The 16978-nt window shown below is 38.5% G+C and overlaps 1 protein-coding gene and 1 long non-coding RNA gene across 2 annotated transcripts in view; both read left to right on the top strand.

Moving 5' to 3' along the window:
• The window catches only part of LOC117950913 (inactive N-acetylated-alpha-linked acidic dipeptidase-like protein 2), a 498171-nt gene that overhangs the window by 135014 nt on the left and 346179 nt on the right, over positions 1-16978 (top strand). The window lies entirely within an intron of this gene.
• Positions 1-16978, top strand: part of LOC117950921 — a 21931-nt gene extending 4953 nt beyond the window's left edge. Inside the window, exons 2-3 of the long non-coding RNA XR_004658007.1 lie at positions 436-440; positions 16896-16978. This is a non-coding gene — a long non-coding RNA (uncharacterized LOC117950921). The remainder of the gene's footprint in view (positions 1-435; positions 441-16895) is intronic.

Raw genomic sequence — 16978 nt, 5'->3', positions numbered from 1 at the left:
TCTCGACTGGCGTGATGTATGGTCTAACATTCCAGAAGTGTCACGCAATCCAGACCATCAGCAGTTTACTAAAATTGAATTTATAGGACATATCTCACCCTTGTGAAAATGCATCACATGAAAATAATTAACAGCCCTTTATGCACTTTCTGCTCAATAAAAGCTCAAGGTACATATCTTCACATTATCTGGGAGTGCTCTCCTCCGTTGGTCAGTGCTGGAACACTTTTGCATCTAAAATCTCTGCCTTGATTAATGTCACTGTGCCTGTTACTGTCAATGTTTTGATTCTGAATGATCTGTCAGCCTTTCAGCTCTCTCAAACCCAAAAACTTGCTCAATTTGCTGGACTTACAGCTGCAAAGAAAATGACTGCAACCTGTTGAAAACCGCCTCACGACCTGTCTCTCTGTGTATGGACCGTTTCCTTCTTAGATGTAGTTTATATGGAACTCTCTATGGCGCACATTTATGAAGTGCCAGGAAGGACTCTTGACACTTCCGGAGCATTGCTGAAGCTGTGAGGTCTGGGCTGTAGCCTTATGCTATGCTTTGACTTGCAGGGGTCTGTTTCAGAAAGCAGGTTTACTGAAAAGTCCTTCTCCATCCTGAGATCAGGGAAACTTTGGGTCTTCTGTTTCAGAAAAGGAGGTTAATCAAACCTGAGAGAGAGCAGTAACTCCAGCCCGTTTCAGAAAGAGAGGTGACTTAACCTTAGAGTCAGTTGCTATGGTAACTAAGCCTGTGAACCTAACCTGGTTGGGAGAAGGTTATATTCTCTGTCTCCTCCCTCTGACACCGCAGTCTTTCGTTTCCTCATTCATTCAGTCCGTATCATTTTAGCGCGGTTTGTTATCTGCATGAATAAAAACAGGGTTGGTCTATTAACCATGTTAGGCAGACTATAAAACATTTTTTTCTCAAAACATAGCGTATCCTTGTGTCAACGATCCTATTAATGAAGAAGCTATATTACTTTGCAGGGAGTTAAACATATGTCGGGAGATAATTTTAAGAGAGGCCCCGACCATAGATGTATTTTAATATCCAAATAACTACCTATTTAAGAGGTACTTTCCCAGTCTATTAGTTAAGTAGCCTACATAACCTTATACGCTCTGAAACGTGTTTTAAACGTTTTTTGTAGAGTTCCCTGGACACAAACCTGTAGGAGCCGTTACAAATTTATGTGTAAAACCCTTTGAAATAAAAGTGATGATGGTACTGCAGCCTCTGCAAGACTTTCTCCCCCGCAGGATTGCACCTAAATGTAATAAGATGCTTATGATCAAATATATTAATACACTATATTGGAACTTACGCATTTACACTAGCAACAATTTTCTCCAACGCAAATTCTCTTTTTTGCTACAGTATTGGTTGTCATTTAATGCATAAAATGCACCATAAAATGACCTATAACTGAATCGCAAATCATTATGTATTTGGCCAATAACGTTTCCATCAGCGTTTATTGTATCGAACAAAATATATCTTCAAGTAGGCATGAGTATTTCCGCCAATCAGTTTGTTTGTGGTTGTTACTATGGTGACTTGTATGCTGCTTTTTCATTGTGCTGGTCTATGCGCTTAACTCTGAGTAAACCTAATCTGAGTTAATTAAACCAACTTGAATCAGCTGTTCTGGATCCGAAAAGTCAGTTTCCCATCTCAGGGTAAATCAACTCAGAGTTCAGGGTCAGACTGAGAGTTTGTTAAACTTCCTTCCTGAATTGGACCCCAGGTGTTTGGTCCCTTGTCTTATTTCTGTCTATATGTCTGTTTCTGCATCTGTTGTTTGGTCTCCCTCCCTCCTGTCTATCCTCTGTTTTTTTGGTCCCGGGACGCATTCCCAGTCTCAGTGTATTGTTGTCACTTTTTGTAATGTCTCAATGTGTAAAAATATTAATAAGATAGCGGCAACTTCAGCACAATCGCACTTCCTTAAGGCGGGCTGGCTTTAAGGTGGACCAGCTATTCTCATTTTAGTAACAAGCAGTGTCTCTAACATTTGCTTTAGTGATAATGTCCTTGCCAAACCACAGACAACCCTGAATAGTCATAAAACTTAAACCTGATATTTAGTTTTTTGTTCTTTAGTTATTGATCTATGATACAAATGGGTCTCCAGATGTAAGTGAAACTGGAATTTGATTAAGTTATACACTTGATAAAAGTAGAATAGGATTATATGCAATATTGTAAATCTCTAGTTTTCCCCTAATAACTTATGGGACACAATCTGTTAAGGGGAATGACTATTAGAACACTACATGCAGACAGTACGGAGAGCCAAGAGAGTAAAGGAGTTCAAGGTTTTTTAGAATGTACTCAAGAGTGCAAAGTCCAGAAATCCAGGTGGCAGATCCAAAGTAATCCAAAAATGAGCAAGGAAGGGCAGGCTTGTGACGGGATCCAGGGATTTCTGGTCTTGGGGTAGTCCAGTACAGTACCCATGGCGCCGGTTGATGAGAAGCAGCTGGACACCTGACTCCTGGGTCCACCCCTGCAATTAAGACAATCCAAGAGAGAGGGAACAGAACACTGCTACAGAGAGGCTGACACAAACTCCATTCCCCATCTTGAAAGCCCTGTCTTAATGTCCCCACCCATTCACCCATGTCTCCATAGGTGTATTTCCACGGTCTTAAAAAGCCGGTGTTAAAAGTAATAAATGCGTGACGTACATAGGCATTCCAATGCATTCCTTTTGGTACTTTGATATGTATTATATAGCTACAATGTGGTTCATGATTACAGCCTGTATCGTTAACAATTAACTTATCACATTAGAGTAGTTAATGATTAGAGAATTGAGTAAGGAACAAATCAGGAATTACTTGATAATTGATAAATCATTAAAGTATTTCCCTAATAATTCCTGATGACTGTATTATTTGATTTTTGATATATTTGATAATGAGAAGAGACTGGTATATCCTATATTAATGAATCATTAAGTAAGTACTAGTTCTTGAATATCTGTGAACTAGCCACTGAGTCGCACAAAACTAGTAACAAATCATGCATTACTAATTAATCAAACATGGGTTGTGCCAAGTGTAAGGGCCTCGTGCCTCTGAGGGCCTCACGTCTGCTTTTTCCTCCCCAAAAAGGAACAGCTAAAGCACTTCAAACACTTCATTTCCTTAGAAAGATTGAAGGGACTTTCTCATACTGTGAGATTGGGCTCAGGATCCTAGTGACTATACCAGTAACTCTGGCATTGTGTGAGCGAAGCTTTTCAAAGCTGAAATTGATTAAAAACTATTTGCGCACCTTCATGACGCAGGACAGACTGTGGGCTTGCCCTGCTATCATCTGTGAAGGATGTTACATTGAAGCTGGATTACAAAAACTTTATTGCTGAGTTTGCAGCCAAGAAGGCAAGGAAAGTGACTTTGACTTAATCCAGTATGGTAAATCGGACACTACGTATGAATATAAAGTGACATGCTGCTGAGCTGCCATGCCTTAGGTCAGACAGCCCAACATTCTGAAAGCTCAATAGTCCGTTATTCCCAAAATACACTGGAGTTTTTATTACCCTTGAAATTTAATGAATTTGGACATGCAAACCATGTTTTTGGGCTTTTTTGGCTTTTGCTGAAACAAAGACTTGTTTCAGCAAGAGCCAAGGTATGCGCAATTAAAATAACGCAAACATCCCGCTGTGACGGGATCCTCTCCTGTCTATTTTACCACTTAGGTCTGCCACAACGTCTACATTTAACACACACAAACACATGGGATCATGACTATATAGCTGTCGGATCACTGTCAACTGGGATTTAAAAAAAATATTAACATCACAAATACTGAACAAAATTATAAACGCAACAGTTTTGTTTTTGCCCTCATTTTTCATCAAGAGATGAATTCAGAAAGAGAGACACATGAATGTGTCTTAAAATCAAGACATAATGAGGATCTATTTAGATTTTTCTTGTGAGAATTTAACAATTGCTAGATATAGAAAATGGGTTGTTACACTAAATGAAGATGCAAGGTGGTACAGTGATTTGGTTAGGTAGGAAGGTCCTTTCTGTTTAGTATGCTGTTACTGTATGGATGTCTTCCCACAGTTCAAAGACCTGCACATTAGGTCAATTGTCACAGCCTACAGGATATATGTTTGCCCTGCACAGATATTAAATATGTATGTGTACATAACTAAAGGATTCAACCAATCATTTTCTTACAAAGCTGCCCTTTTTACTCTGCATCCAAGGTTGTAGTAGCCAGATTTATACCATGGAAAAATGTATTAATTTTATAGGGCTTCTGCCAACAAGTGATAATAATAATACATTTATGTGATGTATTTCTTTAAAATGTAGGCCTACTCAATGGCACTTCACATAAAAACAGACAGAAAAAGTTAAATCAGAAACATTGTTTAAGTGCAACAATACAACAGCAAATTTGTTTACATTCTCATAATTCGGTCTAAGCTGTTTACATAGCTAATGAAAGGGAATATTCCACCAAAATCCCCTTTAATATTTAGCCGCGCAGAACAATATATGTTTTGAAGTTTTCAAGCAGTGGCAACTTGTTGGACTGTGCGAACATAGCCTCCCATTTTCATCCCTTCATCCAGTTTCTTGAAAAGGTTGGTGTAGCAATGTGTTGCATATCCAAAAACAAGTTGATATCCAAGTCTTTGAAAATGATCAAAAGTAGCTGTGTTTCTTCTTCTTATCGAGTCTGTAGCCTTGCAAACTGTTTTCTTGCTGGTTTGTTAAAGCAGCCATAGCAACGCAAAGAGATAAACAGAAAAGAGGCCTTAATCTGCAGTTAAAAACCCTGATTGAGATGCATATTCAAAGAATCCAAAGAATGCCTCTAAAACCCAAATCCGAAATATACCACCTGTGTTAAACGGAAAAGGCTATTGTCAGAATATCCAACCAAAATATATTGAGGTGATGGAAGAGCGGTTCAGTGGATGAGAGGGAGGGGAGAAGATGGGCATTGCCTTGGAGATGGAAGAAGTTATTGTAATGTAGTAAATGTCACGTCCTAAGGATAAAGGCTTATTGACACCATGATTATGGATGTATGTGGAAGCAGGAACACTGGAACCAACAATGCATGACTAAAATTATTTGTTGAGGGATTTGGGGCCGACGATGAGGATTTTAAGATTTGTCATAGTTTGAGGAGCTTTTTCCATGTGAGGCAGTTCGTGAGGACGGAGTGGGTGGTGGCAGTAATATAATTTGGAATTGTAGAGCTTGGTGTGGTCGGCATAATAGTTGAAGTTGAGGTTATGTTAAGACATGATGTGAGCAAGGGGAAGCATGTAGAGGATGTAGAGGGGACATAGCACTGAAACGTATGTGCTCCGGGATTTGTTTTTGTGTCCTGGCAGACCCACTCCAAATCCATATTTTTATACTGAATCTAAGTTTATTGTTGAAAAATGTATCAGAGGGCTTAAATAACGGTTTGTCAAGGCCATGGGAATGTAGGTTAGCTAAGATCAAAATTCAATAAATCCCTTCAATGTGGGAATTAGTTTGTGTTTTTAAATCATGCCATGTGTTCACATTTGTGAAGGAAACTGTTCAAGTAATCTTATTGTGTGCATTTGCGTGTGTTTGTATGTGTTTGAAAGACAGACAGGTTTTGTGAAAGGTCAAATGCCATGGCTGATCCACACAATGTGCAGCGGGGCTGTGGTGCATCAGTGACATGTGTCATATCCTATTTGTTATCATAATGTCAGGTTGAAGGAGCATCAATCCAGTCAAAAAAGGCCAATAGTTCAAAATCTACTCAATTTAAAGTTTAGAGAGGCTGCATGCTGTAAACTATTTAAAGAAAAATATATACTGACATAAACAGAGAAGTAAGAAACACTACCATTTACTGTGTAATATCAAAGCACACTCATTCCTATAGTGTGCTCTGTAACACCATGAAAGTACTTATCCTGCTGTTTACTTTAGTAATTCAGCCAACTAAAGGTAACGATACACCTAAACAAACCTTGATTCTTTCGAGGGTGGAGGAGAGTTATACTCAGTAAACGTAAGACAACTTTTCTTCTACCACGTGGCATCTTTTTGTCATCGATTACATCCCACTTTGCAAAACAGTAATACAACAGAGACCTTATTTATTTATGTGGATTGATTTCAATGTTGATCAATACAACACCAAATATTCTTTTGTACCTTAAAATCTTTCTGAAATGGTTTCAGTGGTTCAATAACAACCGTTCAAATGAGACATAAGAATATTGGTAAAAGTAATGGACAATTCCGCTTCCAACCTGTAGGGGGACCGAAAAGGAAAAGTGCTTTGGTGCCAACAGTAAAGGTGCTGGTTGACAAGAAAATAACTAATGCTAGGTCTCTAACGTTAGCTAATTCTTGATTGGTAACATAAGATTACAACACCGTTCAACACGCTCAGTTACTTTTAGTATGTTTGTTTTGAACACGGTTAACAACTCTGGGCTAACCCACAAATCCATCCGTAACATTAACTGATAGACGACTAATCTAATGGTAATTTAGCTAGCTAGCACACCCTTGTCTGTCTGTATCCCGGCGCTGAAAGTCTTCAGTTGGGATGAAAGCTGGCAACAGCCCGCGCGGAACACATCCACAATCAGCTCCCAACCAGCTAGCAACCATCCACTACCATTACAGCCCCGGGGACACATCCACAGTCAGCCCCTAGCCAGCTAGCAGCCATCCACTATCATTACAGCCCCGGGGACACATCCACAGTCAGCCCCCAGCCGGCTAGCAGCCATCCCGGTCAGCACTTAACTCTAGTGCTAAGGACCCAGACCCAGGCACCCGAGTCAGAACAGCGGCCACTGGTAATGATAAACCTCTGTTAGCATTACCATTTTTTTTAAATTACATGCATTGAAAAAACTTTACCTATACCAAAAATACTTTTTACTACAACATTTGGTGTATTTGTATCTGGATCAGAACATAAGAAATCGAACATCAACCGCTACAACATATAGTTTTTAATGTCACTCCAAATATGAAGAAATGTGTTACAATTGAGATGAATTTCCCTTTTTAGTTTCTCCTGAAAAACTGTACAGTAAATACTTTCACATTATACAGGGTCATAGTCAAGGTCATCCGGAACAGGATTGCATTGACAATTTCAGCAATTAATAAGAGTTTAAAAATAGCCATTTTCAATTTTGGGCTGTGCGGTATGGCCTTATATTTATATCAAGGTATAATTTGAAACACAGATGGTAACAGTATAAATTATGGTATATTTGTTTTTCTTAAAATTGAAATATAATTGCATGGCAGCTATTACTGTACTCTTAGCTGTATTACAAGGATATATTTCACACACATAAACCAAACACTGCAGCGCTATCCCGTCCTCCTTCTCAATGAAGAACGTCCGAGTCGCTAGGCGTAACAACACTGTGCACGGCTGTTGATGGCTAAGTCCTTTCTGGTTTCTGTTTCTGTTTTTGGGGTCAAGTTAAATGAGAGCAGCATGGTGTAGTCAAAATCTATACAGTATGCTAATTCCTACCGATTTATTTTCTATACCATTTGTACCATTCACCCCTATTTTAATGTGTTCCAATATAATTTGAACTGACAGTAATGTGCGGAAAAACTACTTCAACTGTTATATGGTGATAGAAAAAAAGTGAAGTTATTTTTGGGGGCTTTTTCACCTTTTAATGGTTAGGACAGCAGTGAAAGGGGGGAGAGAGACCGAGAAGACAGGCAGAGAATCGCCACAGGTCAGACTTGAACCCTGGCCCTTCTGCGTCTATATTTGTGCACCTGCTCTACCAACTGAGCTATCCTGGCCATGTGATAAGAACATTTTGAGCAGAAATCCTTTGACGCCTGAAGGCATGAAAGGGGAGAGAGAGGGGAAATGACATGCAGCAAATGGTCGCAGGGCAGGAGTTGGACCTGCGGCCGCTGTGTCAAGGTCTAAACCTCTAGATCTACCAAGTGAGCTACCCAGGCACTTCTAAGCAGAGTGGGAATTTAAACATCAGGACGCAAATAATCAACAAGACTATAAGATGTGTAATACATTTTTTATGTCCCAACCTTTGTTCATGTTAGACACTTAATGAAGATGCAAGGTGGTACAGTCCTACCTTACAGTGGTAACGTAGGAAGGGCCTTTCTGCTGTTCCTGTATGGATTTCCGCCCACAGTGCAAAGACCTGCACATTGGGTTAATTGTCCCCTGTCAGTTGTCTGCAGTGTGAATATTTTTGTCCTCCACAGATATACAATGAATGGATGTGGAGTTAACTAAATTATTTAACCTCTTATTTTTGAACAAAGCTGACTTCTTTACTGTACCATGGTTTTTAGTGGCCATTATTTTACCATTTTAATTCTTTTTTTTTTAGGGGGGGGGTTGTCTGACAGTAACACATTTCAAACTAGGAAGTAGTCAAGTTGCATTTGAAGCAGGAATCACATAACTACATAAATCAGACGATATATTGATATCCTTGATATATGACATACTATAGTGTCAAATGTGTATTAATTCACCACTAAAAAATGGTCCCAATCAAAAGTGCTGTTTTATCCCGTTTCAGTAGTAAATGCTTTTTTAGGAAATTACCAAGCTATTTTCAAAAACAAGACTTAATATTTGTGAGCAGATGTACATCTCCGATAAGAATCCAATGGCCTGGGGCTAAGTGTCAAATACAGGGTAGGGAAGTCTAAAAGTAGTGGTGGACTAACACATTGGTCTTGTAATGGAGTTTTAAGGATTTGTTGTTAATAAGAAAGAAAAAAATAGTACAATCTTATCCTTTTTAAATGGAAATAAGTTGTGTCCTGCTGGATTTAATGACATAATACCTAAAGATCTGGGCCATCCCCGCTTAAATTCACAAAGATCACATTGTTAATTCACGTTCATTCTGAAATTCTTAGGTACCCAATACTATGTATTACCCAAACTCTTCAATATTCCATATGTTCATATCGAAATGCATGAGATGCATCATGGAGAAACTGATGGGAGCATTGGAAAAGGGTTTGATGTTAAGTCCATTTTTACAGTACAGTTAATCTCTCAAGGTGTATGAGCCAGCAGATATGCCAGTCTGATGTTGACACATCTGGATCCTCTGGAAGCATTTCAGCCTCTGGTTTCTGCTGCTTCCTTTACTTTTAATTGGTAATGAGCTGACAAACTAAACACCATTTTACAGTATCTGCACCATTTCCAAATGCCGGTATGATGGGAGAGGCTAATGGAATGTTTGGTTTCCAAATTGTGATTGGTAAACAGACCCAACAGACCGAATTGATTCCTAGGAATGGGAACACTCCATGAACATTTAAAATGTATAGAATTAAGAAATTAAGGAAGCCAGGGAAAGTTTCTGATGCAATCTTTGTGCAATGTCACTCTAAATTAAACTGACTTAAATTATCTTCTAAAGACATTCCATTAGCAGCAAGCAGTGAATAGAAGAATATTCCGCATGCAAATGCAAAACTAAGAAAAAAAGAAGGAGAAGAAAAAAAAAAACAGCTTAACTTTTTGAATGTCAATCCAATTAATTTTACACAGCAGAGTTCATACTTATCCGGACTGTCTTTGCCATGTTGGCAAAAGCCCACAGCAAGCTTGTGTGTAAAAGAGAGAGAATGAAAATAAAAAGGAAATTTAAATGGAGAGGCCGTCTAATGTCATGTTCACAATCTGAGCCAAGCTTGTGTTAATGATAATGCTGCACACACACAATGCAGACATTGAATTAAATATCCTCCACTGCTTCAGACAAGCATTGTGTGTGCATCTGGGGATAGATTTATTAGTTTGGAGTGAGTGTCTGGTCTGCTTTCAGCTCTGTTCCCATTCCCAAACGTGGAATGTTTCATTTAAGAAAGCCAAAAGTCTATGTTGCTCTCCATTGAACACATCCCATCCCACTTTTCTCCTTATGTAACACCCAACATCCATAATTTCTTACACCACTGTGCTAAGAGATGACAAGACAGACAAATGTCAATGCTGTGTGAGCTAATGGGCGGGGGTTGTGTTTCTTGCTGTGATGTGACAAGACAGTCAGACATCAACTGAAAGGTTACATGGCCAATCAGCCTCGAACATGCCTGAGAGCTGCCACGACAACAAATCAGCAGTGTTAATGAGGGCCGGTGCTAGAGGTGCTCGATGGGGAGCGTTTGTGTGCGTGTGTGTCATTTACCATCAGACCAGATGTGTCTGCTGCCTGTCATTTTGATCTAGACCTACCTCAATCGGTTTTTCTTGATGGCTGGTGACAATAGTTTGCCACGTTCCAAGTAAATGCTTTGCTGCTGGTGGGCGGGCGTACGTTAGTCCGTCCGTTAGTCCTGTCTGTTAGGCCATTCGTTGTTGTTTTTCCCTTTTTAGAAAGCATTTGGAATTTCCCTGGTGTAATTTCTGCCCTCACACGCTAGCAGAGCATAAATAAACAAAAACTTGGTACAGTCGTTTTGCACAGCTCAGTGCAAATTACAGTGGAAAGTCATTTAACTGGAGCCAGTGGGAATAGAGGATGTAGAGATGGCTGAGATTCGTTCACTCATTCAAATGCTCACATATGTGGCTCGAGTACATTATATACCATTTCGTAAACACTTTGATTGACTAAATAAACCAGTGGTCTTCACTGCTTTACAGTATATTTTATTACATGTAGTTGTACCTATAACATGTTGGGCGGCCTAAAACCTCTATACTGTTTTATGGTTTATATAATTCCAAGCTTTTAAAATGAAAAATGTTGGCATATTTAAATATTTACATATCATATTAAAATGTGGTGTAGTAAATCTGTATCTACTACTTCTACTACTACTACTACCTAGTGGCTATTTTAGCTGGAAGCCAGCAAGCCCATTATCAATGTTGTGTACTTAAAAAAAAAAAAATATATATATATATATATATATATATATATATGTAAAAGTACATATTGCTAATAATATTTTGGATTATGTTAATGTATATTTTCAGACATATTATGTATAGATTTTTAAAACATCAAACAATATTTTGGCAGCCCCCCTGCAGCTACTCTGGGGACCCCCTGTCCAAGATCTCTGTTTATAAACTAAATGTAACTGTAAATGTAAATGTAAGTGTAGTGCATGGTTTCTCTCACCCCCTTGAGGAATTCTAAGTAATGAAAACCCCGCTTTTGTTGCATCCACATGATACAAGCCTTACATGAGATCGTTCATATGCTCCCGCCCCGCCTCCACACAGTTGCTACTAGCCAAGGAGGACACTGAGGATTAAACAAAACATGATGGACTCTATAGAAGAGATAAATATCTTCACTTGAGTTTTTGTGTGGGAAAGTCGCCTTACGACACAATCTTCTGAACATAGCCATACTGAGAGATACAGAGAGAGTTGTGTGAAGTTGATAGTCTAAATTAGCTTTGTATCAACTCATTTGGCAATGGCTTGAATTAATCATATCAATTATTAATATCAAAAAAAGTTAAGCACTAAAGCATTACCTTGTTTTTAAGTTATGATAATATTTAGCTGTTGTCATGCATAAAAGCCATGTCATCAACAGTTTCAATAAGCTACATGTAGTACAAACACATGCACGGTCTAGTATTGTCTTGTCATGGTGTCACTGTGTTTTGTGAATTAAAAAGCATTATATAAAATGTTTGTACATGTGTAGAAATGTCCTGTGTATTCTAAGCAATTACAATATATTTACATAACAGTGTGTGTTTTAGTTTTTTTAAGGTTGGCTGTGTGACATTCTGATAAATGGGTTTCTGCTCTTTCAATTTATTCATTATTAGAATTATACCTATAAGGCATTAATCAAGGATTCCCTTAACCAGTATGCAACCACTTACTACTGCACTTTCCCCCCTGTGAGTTTTTAACGTCCTCAGACTCCCCGGCTGGGTAATTATCAGAGCTTGTAATAAGCTAGGGACTGAGACATTAATGTAGTTTAGTTCTCTATGGTAGAATGTGCTGAGGTGACTCATCTACTTGCAATTACAGTTGGGTGCTCATGCATGTGTCATCGCTCACACTTCACACTTCACACGCACTCACAAACACATATACTTGCCTACTTGGGAGTGTGAAGCAAATAGGTAATTACTTATGCCACTGTACTGTCTTCCACAGCAATGTCCCTCTGATCAATACTGATATTAGCAGCCGGTGCTGTGGCAGCTCTATACAGTGAAACAAACTTCCCTATTATAGCAAAACAGTAGATTGGGCTTGTACAGATTCTCATTGAAAATGAGAATTGTTACAAAGTATTGTTCCTAACAACTTTTTTAATCTAGTATTGTCTTATCTTTTTTACCAAAGTGGGGTGGTTCTTAAAGCTTTAGTGGTTAAAGTGTTTGATATTAATGAACATCCGTTTGATTCAAGCAATTGCAAAATGAGTTGCTACAAAGCTGATCAGTCCCATCAAAACTCTAGGTTCAGAAGATTGCATCATTGTTGTGGGTAGACTTCATAGACCTGACGCGGCCCCTCATACTGGAACAACTCTACCAACTCTACAATGCAGGGGTGGCTCAGGTGACTAGACAGTTTAAAAGCTCCATACAGCCAAATGAATATATCTGTTAAACTAGACAATTACACATATATATACAATTCACATTAACAATTTGAGGAATGGCAAGGTCAACATGTGATTTGAATATTGTGATCATTAACAGAACATATGAACTTGATTAATAAACATATGTATGGGAAACATTTGAGGTCTGTCTTTGAGGGCTAAAATAGGTGGCGTATAGCTACCGTGACGGCAACAATGTGCTCCACCACAGTCGTCCGGTGACTTTCCCACACAGAAATTTGAATTAACTCTTCTCCGTCCATCATGTTTCTTTAATCCTTTGTATCCTCCTTGGTTTCTAAGTCAACAAACCTTTTTCACATGACGAAAACTAAACGCCACGTAAATGCTGGTCATGTTAAAATGTCTATAATTAAATATATAATGTCAATTTTGTTGACAAATAAAAACAAGACTAAACGTGGTTTAAAAATAAAAAAAAATGCTAAAATGTTTACATTTTTGTTTTATTGTTTTGCACTGTTTCTTTTCCCTGTGTCTCATTTCAAGGGCTGCATCAGGTCACACTCAGGTTGCACTGCGCGGACGCAGGCGACATTACTCCCTCAAGCCCTGTCAAGGCATTATTTAATTTAGAAGATGCAGCGGTGAGTTAGTGAGACGAGCATAAACGACAACAAACAAAATTAAGTTTGACGCAGAGAAAGGGACCGTGGCCGGCTAGCCAGAGTTCGTCTTTGGGAGAAAAATAATAAATGACATTTCGAAAAACTTTCATCACATAGAATTGAATGTATTATTGAAAAAGATGGGGACAAATGAAGCCACAAAATCACAGGAACAAACACCACGAACCTTAAGAGACAACTCAAGCCATTCCATAATGATATGGAAGTAAGTCAAGACATACCCTTACGTTATTTTAGAAAACTCATGCCAAATCAGGAGTGGTGGTTAATGTCTCATTTTAAAGTTAGCTTTAAATGTTAGCCACTGGAGCCGGAAACAATTGAAACACACTTTGTGTGTGTATGTGCGCGTGTGTGTTCTTAGTTCCTACCTGACTCTATGTGTACTAAGCATCCCTATACTATGTATCCCTGTATATCTCTATACTTTACTACTAGGTACACACTACACTGCTATATTGACTGGAGGATTAAATAGAAATGCATTACAAAAAGAGAATAAAATACAATTTTCATTGACTAAAACTAATCTAAAATATTCATTGATAATTCTGACTAAAATAAAATAAAAATGCTAAAAATAAAAGAAACTTAAATGGCCGCTTGTCACAAAGACTAGAGTAAAATTAAAACAGGCCGCCAAAAACAACACAAGTATGCACGTATGGATAATCTATTTAACAATTTTCTAAGCAATAGCATAAAAAAAACTGCATCAAATAATAACATGACCAGATTTCCTTTGTTCTATAACATTTTGCCTTCAGAGCTAATTGAGCTGGTTAGGTGCTGATGAAGTACAGTATTAAAATCCTTTCATGTTATGAGATATACTTTTGTTGAAACATTACAACAGCCCATGTGGTATGAATACAGCATTTGATGTTATTTTCGAAAAGAGACAGGGAGACAATCTCTGGAGATAAATGAGGACAATTTATGTTTGATATTTTAGCCTTTTCAGGAACTCTAAAGCACAGGAGGAGGTCTGGATATGGAATGAGACAAACAGCATACCAGGAGCTCATTCTCTCCCTCTCTAGCCGTCTCTTCTTAAAACTTAAAAGAGAAGGAAGAAGGGTGGAGAGAAGAGAGGATTTGTGTGATGAATAAGGGAGAAAAAAGCCAGTGTGTGGATGGAGAGAAACGAAGGAGAGGAACACAGACCAGGAAAGAGAAAGCAGGAGAGACACAGATGTAAATGGGCCTCAGGAGAGTTTCTCAGAGTGACAGGCTGCTGCCACGACTTTACTGTGCTGTGGGTAAACTGTCAAAACATTGACTGGTCCACCTGGCAGCCCTCCCCTTCCTCTTTCCATTCTCAGTTTTTCTTTCTTTTTGTTGCTTCTCCCCCTCAAAAAGAAACTTCCAACACTGAAGCTCCCAGAAGGAGACAGAAACAAGAAAAATGCAGGAATGAAACTGACTTTTTGTGTTTTAGTTTATTGCATTCACATCCATTTAGTTGTTTCCTGTTTTGGTCAGCTACTTGCAGCCAATTGATAACAGTTCATCTAATTGTGGAACTAACACTGACCTCAAGTCTGTGTTACAATAACGATGAGTGCGTTTACACGCAATCTTTTATTTTTATTCTGGTTTTAAGAGTGTACCGGTTATGTGATGCACTTGTTAACCTTAGGGATAGGAGTACTACAATGTTAATGAAATTTCACTCAAGTCAAAGTACTTTACTAAGTAGGTCAGTTAAAAATGTACTCTCAGTAAATGTTACTGTGTTACATTTATAAAAAGGGGGTGTTGTACAGTATTATGTATGATACTACTTATTGGTGGACGTATAAGCGGTATAGAAAATACACCAGTATAAATTAAAATAGACCAATATAAATTTGCCCAACTAATTGAATTTCCCTTGCATATATTATATATTCTTAGCAAATTATGCACTCATGTATTGTTTATTTCATATTAATGTTTAATATGTTTGTTTGTTCATCTATGTATACACCTTTCACCAAGGCAAGTTCCACATAAGTGTATCGTAATTCCTCAAATAAAAGCCTGGGTTTTTATTTACCTGAACCGCAGAACTTACCAGGCTTTTATTAGAATCAGGCTTTTATTTCTAATTCCATCTGTTTGGTAAGTATAGTTGTTTTAAATAAACAATTTTAAATGAAAAACCATAGCGTTCCAGTAGACAGATCATTCAATTTTTTAAGAAACGTTTGCAAAAATTTCCCCATATGCAACAACAGCCAGAAGGGCAACAGAGTAATTTGGGTCAGCAATAATCAAAGGCAATGCTGCACCACTCACAGTCACTCCACAATATGAATACAGATTGATTATCAATTGTATTTTGTTGATAACTGCAAGCTGGTCTATAATGTCTGTGTGTGTCTGTGGGAGGAGAGCATAACACAGTCAAAGACCATCACACTGCGCTGAAATGGAAACACAATGCTGCAACACAAGGAAAAAAAATCCAAATCTCAAAAGTGAAAACGGAATACCTAACCATTGACTGAATAGCTGAATAGTCGAATATTGTGGTCCAGCCCTCCTTTGTTTTATGTGAAATATGTCCTAGTAATAAAGTTATGCGTAGGCTACAGTAATAGCTGCCATGCAGTTGCATTACCAGTTGTTTAGACCATCTGAATGTATGCATTTATGTTAAAATGTTAAGAAAAACAAATAGGCCGTTATATTCTTTTACTGTCCATGCTTCAAATTATACTGCGATGTAAATTTTAGGGCATACCTTCCAGCCCTACTGTTATATAACACTTTAAGGCTACAAAATAAATTGCATTAAATGTCAATATACACTAGTGGAACATCATCTCAGCTCTTGTATTCAAATTAAAAATTAGTCCCATGCCAAAAAAAACATCAACTTGCAGCCTAGATATACCAGGGCTGTAACGATATGTGACATACAACCGAAACTGCATGTAGAGAGCTACGTGACACATGAAACCATTGATCAGGATCGCCGTCCGAGGGTATACCAGGCAGACATACAGCTGACAACCTGCAGGTTGAGGCGCTGGAGAAAGGCTCGGACACACAGTCCTGCGGCGTGTGTCCGACAATGCACAGAACACCAAAACCGGAAAAGCCTATAGCTGTCCGCAGACACGCAGTGCAGAAAGTGTGTCCGAGGCGCCGCACAGGTGAAATGAGACTCCATTACTTTTGTAACGCGTTTCTCCCAACACTGATTTTTCAGTAACATATATGAGCTTAGTAGTGTTGGAAGAAGGTGGAGGATGGAGGAGTGGAGGAAGCAGAACGTGACAGATGGGTGGGCCTGGATTAATTCAAGGTGGACCTCAATCAAGGATGTCCCGAAATCAAAGCAGTTGTCCCGGGTCCAGGACATATGTGTCTTTCTTTACAAAAAAAGCTGTTGTAGCTGTGCGAAACCTTCAATCTGCCAGACCCCAGCGTTATGGTACCAGTGGTGTTGTCTAATGTATGTAGTGGGTATACTATACTGTATATTTATTGGCCAGGATGGGGGACCGTATCATAATTGGCGTCTGGGTGTCCTCCCCCAGAGAAATTTTGGGTGTCAAAGACTTCTTTTCCTCCATTCTTGCAAAATTTTTAGTCATGGTGGAAATACCTTTTAATTAGAATAAGTGTAGAAAAAAACAATGCAAAGTATGTTGTTAAATGTCATTGCACATTTTAAGTGGGTATATGAAAAACCTGGAGCTTTCTTAGCTGG

Source organism: Etheostoma cragini, chromosome 9 (genome assembly GCF_013103735.1).
Source record: "Etheostoma cragini isolate CJK2018 chromosome 9, CSU_Ecrag_1.0, whole genome shotgun sequence".
NCBI classification, from domain to species: Eukaryota; Metazoa; Chordata; class Actinopteri; order Perciformes; family Percidae; genus Etheostoma; species Etheostoma cragini.
Note: the sequence above shows the minus strand (reverse complement) of the source record. Positions and strands in the feature narration are given on the sequence as shown.